This window comes from Penaeus monodon, unplaced genomic scaffold (assembly GCF_015228065.2).
Source record: "Penaeus monodon isolate SGIC_2016 unplaced genomic scaffold, NSTDA_Pmon_1 PmonScaffold_295, whole genome shotgun sequence".
Classification (NCBI taxonomy): domain Eukaryota; kingdom Metazoa; phylum Arthropoda; class Malacostraca; order Decapoda; family Penaeidae; genus Penaeus; species Penaeus monodon.
The window spans coordinates 2,297-7,500 of record NW_023657625.1 but is presented as its reverse complement, the minus strand read 5'-3'; positions in this window follow the sequence as shown (position 1 = coordinate 7,500).

Here is a 5,204-nt window from a genome sequence, read left to right as displayed (position 1 = left end):
GTGTGTACTATATAAAAGACAACACGAAATTTGTTTTTCTTTTATTAACAAATAAGACATATATTTTTGAAAGAACAGAAATTTTTTTTTTATAAAAAGTTAAGGTACGGAATAAAGACTTGGCAGAGGGGAAACGCCACTGATCCCCCACTAAATCCTCCCTCCTCTGACGATAATTGTCCGCTTTTCACCATGCTCACGAGACCGTCGTTGATAGCACTGCTTCCAAATCCATTTCCCCGAACCCAAACGCTCCCTCCATTTCCTCGAATCCACCGCTCCCTCCACTTTCCTCCAAATCCCCCGGGATTCCTCTACTGCCCCCGAATCCACCGATTCACCACTTCCCAATACAACGATGCCTCCACTTCCCAAATCCACCTATTCCTCCGTTACCTTCGAATCCACCGATTCCTCCACTTTCTCCGAATCCACCGATTCCTCCACTTCCGAATCCACCGTTTCCTCCACTACCTCCGAATCCTCCCCCAACGCCTCCGGCACCGCCTCCGACCACTTGACCACCGCCTTGGGGAAGCTGCGTTCAGGGCAGTCTGGAGATCAACGCCGCTGGGAAGAACCGGGTTCTCGCCGTCACCGTAGTTCACGAAGTAAACTTCAGGTTCGCTCGCTGGCGGAGCTGGGAGTTCGATCACTTCCTGTTGCTGTGGTGACTCTTTGTTAAGGACGTACAAACATGTTCTTGTCTCGGAGGAGGTATGACAATAGGATCTGGTCCTTGTCCTTGTTCTGGTGCTCGGATGAACACGATGTTTGTCTCAACGGTTGGCTCAGGTATGTAGGGTGGGGGACCATGGGACACGGGCGCTGGTGGCGCGTCATACAAGAAACTTTGCGGTTGACGCGTGGAGTGACGCATCTGCCGTCGACATGCAGCACTCTTCCGGGCCCGCATCCTCCTGAGCTAAAGTTTGAGGCTAAACCTCCTCTTCCAGATCGTAAGCTTAAAACTCCTGTTCCAAAACCTGACCCTGAACCTCCTGTTCCAAAACCTGAGCCTAAGCCTCCCGTTCCAAACCTGAGACTGAAGTTTCTAATCCAAATCCTGAGCCTGAACCTCTTATTTAAAAAGCTTGGTCCTGAAGGCGTATCCAGGTGATAGCCTTGGGAGCCGCTGATGACGAGACCACGACCGTGGTGAATTACCTGTGATAAGAGATTTAAAATATATATACTATGCTTCGCATACTCAAAAACATATCCATTCTTAGATTTTTTAAAATCTTAAATCAAAAATAAAAATGTCGATAAATACCATGTATATCAGACAAGCCTTTCTACCAAAAACTTCATGGTGAAATAATGCTTTCGTTATCCAAGTGACAGTTTATTACACATGCAAATTCTTTCGCTCTTGCATTCTCTTATTCTGCAGAGCCAGAACTCGCTCTCAAACCGCCCTGCGCCACTGGTTCTAACCGATTTCCCTACGCGTATCAAATTCACCCTCTGATTTCCATGAGTAAAGTTAGTACTTTTTTCGTAGATAGAAAGCCGACCACCACATTCAAATTAATATGGATTTACAAATTACGTTATATATTCACACTACAAACATATAGACGAGATAAATTTTTAATACATTTACACTTATATAAAATAATATATGTATATGTATATACAATAACACAAATTTGAACATAAAAAAAACTAAATTATATATATATATATATATATATATAATATATATACATATATATATTATACATATATGTATAAAATGTATGTATGTATATATATATAAAATATACACATGTGTATTATTTATTCATTCATATATGTATATATATAAATATGCATATATATACACATACACATATCTGTATTTATTCATATATCTATATATGTATATATATGTATATATATGTATGTATGCATGTATACACGCACACACACACACAACCACACCCCACACACACAATATATATATGTATGTAAAATTAATACATATATAATATATATATATATATATATATATATATTGTATGTGTGTGTTGTGTGTGTGGCATATGTGTATGTGTGTGTGTACACTACACACATATGTACATATATATATATATATATATATATATATATATATATAAAATATATATATATATATATATATATATATATGTATGTATATATATATATATTGTAATTGTTTTTATGTATATACATATATACTTATATATTTTTTGGTGTGTGTGTTTGTCTGGTAAGTATATAATATATATATATATAATATATTATATATATATATATAATATATATTACATTTGTTTTAAAAAATGAATATATTCATATGTTCGCATCCGTATGTATACACACATACTGTAGATTTGATGTATATAAACACACACGCACACACACACACACAAACACATGCTTTACATACATACATACATACATATATATATATATATATAATATAATATATTTTATTATATATATATATAAAATATATGTATATATATTTACATAGATATACATATATATACGTACCACACACACACACACACCCCACAAACACACACACACACACACAACACACACAAACACACACACACACACACCCCACACACACAAAACAAACACACACACACACAACATATATATATATATATAAAATATTTTAAATATATATATATTATATATATATATATATTTTAAAGGGCACACACACATAAAGGGGTTTAGCGCAGCCTCGAGACGAAAATTTGATTTAACGCAACATTTCGAACTCAGACGAAGCAAATAAACCGAAATTTCGCCCAATCCCCTCGGTAATTTGCTCCGTTTGAAGCGGAACTCTTGGCGTTTTTGGGAAAAGCTTCGTTCGTTTTTTTCAATGTTGAGACTATATATCCTGTGTACATTGTACTATAATTGTATATGCTTTATATATATATATATATTATATATATATTTTATATATATATATGGGGTGTGTGTGTGTGTATGTGTGTGTGTGTGTGTGTGTGTGTGTGTGTGTGTGTGTGTGTGTGGTGTGTGTGTGTGTGTGTGTGTGTGTGTGTGTGGTGTGTGTGTGATATATATATGCATATATGTGTGTGTCTGTATACGGGTATATATATATACAAAATTATATATATATATATTATAATAATTATATATATATATATATATATTTTATACATACATATATATATATATATATATAATATATATATATATATGTATATATATATATATACATACACACATATATATAAAATTATATATATATATATATATAATATATATATATATAATAGTATACTTACATCACACTGTGTGATGCAAGAGGGGAAATGCGGTGTCAGAGAAATTGTGGAAAGGAGCAACAGTTTGTGTGTGTGTGTGAAGTGTGGTTCAAATTAGCCGAAGTGAGTAGGCGTGGTTAGAAGGCTGAGAAAAGGCGTGTGCAGATGCTTCATCTATACTTTGGGATTTTCTATTGTTTGCTCTTTTAAACCTTAAAGAGTAAAATATGTTTACATTTTTTTCAGTCTTCCTTCTTACAAACAGTCGGAGGGCTTATGAAATAATAAAGTTTTATAATTATCAATTTCCTTGTAGAAAAAAAGATAGAACAAAACATTTAAACGAAACAAAAGCACAGTAAAACACAAAAGCTAAACCACAAGACAAAAACATAAAACAAACATAAAACAGTGAAAAAAAAAAAAACACGAAGCACAAAATAAAATAACAACTACCCTTTCTCACGGATATTGCATCTTTTATCACTTATCTCTTATATTGCCAAGATCACCATTATCCCGGCACCACAATCAACGAGTCCAGGAAACTTTCCTTGAAGGACCCAGGACTTGCCGCTGCCACCTCGGCCCGCGAAACAGTTTGGTTCTCGTGACGCTTATTATTTGCGTATAATGTATTTTATACTCATCAAAATAATGCTGCTATAATCAAATTTTTAAAGTTATATTCATAAAATGAACAAAATATCTATGAAATACTATATTAAAATGAAAAGGAACCATCGTGTACAAGAGTACATCATATCGTTAAAAAGCTAATTAAATGTTTAGTGTAAGAACGTAAAATGTAAAATATTAATAATAAAGTTCAGATAAAATGATAGGAAACGGAAAAAAATAATAAACATTAAAATTTTCTTTTTAAATTCATTTTCATTTTGGTGATTCTACGATTTTCCGGCAAAGGTTCGTCTAAAGCATCATTTTAAAAAGGTTTATTAGAATACACTAAAACAAAGTAAAACAAATAATAAAAAGATAACGAAGCCGCCCGGTTAGACGTTCCGGGTGTGCTTCCCGTTTTATAAGTCGCAGCTTCCTCACCGCTACGGCCATCCTCACCCCGGGGGACACTTTTTGTTTCAACCTTGCTACAAACTTAGAGAAAAAATCTAATTCGACTGTAGGTGATTTCTTAAGGAAAATGACCAAGAAGTACTGACCCGGGTCACTTTTACGTTTTTAAGCATAAATGAATTATGCACTCTACAGTGTCTGATATGGATACAAAAGACAACACAAAATTATTTTCTTTATTATACAAAAAACAATATATAAACGTATTTTTTTTTTTTTTTTTTTTTAGGAAAAACAGAAAGAACTAATCTTTATCGGAATAGAGAGTTAAGGCAAGGAATAAAGGCTTGGAGGAGAGGAAAACACGACTGACGCCAAAAGTGTCCGCTGTCGCCACCGCTCACGAGACCGCCGTTGATAGCACTGCTTCCGAATCCTCCACCTCCTACGAAACCACCATTTGCTCCACTTCCTCTAAATCCACCCAATTCCTCCACTTCCTCCGAAACCACCGACCCCTCCACTTTCTCCAAATCCCGATTTCTTTACTTCTCCGAATCCAACGATTCCTCCGTTACCTCCAAATCCACTGATTCCTATATTTCCCAAAACCACCGATTCCTCCACTACCCCCGAATCCTCCCCAGCGCCTCCGGCACGCCTCCGACCACTTGACCCCCACCTTGGGAAGCTGCGTTCAGGGCAGTCTGGAGATCACGCCGCTGGGAAGAACCGGGTTCTCGCCGTCACCGTAGTTCACGAAGTAAACTTCGGGGTTCGCTCGCTGGCGGAGCTGGGAGTTCGATCACTTCCTGTTGCTGTGGCGACTCTTTGTTAAGGACGTACACGACATTTTTCTTGTCTAGGAGGAGGTATGACAATAGGATCTGGTCCTTGTCC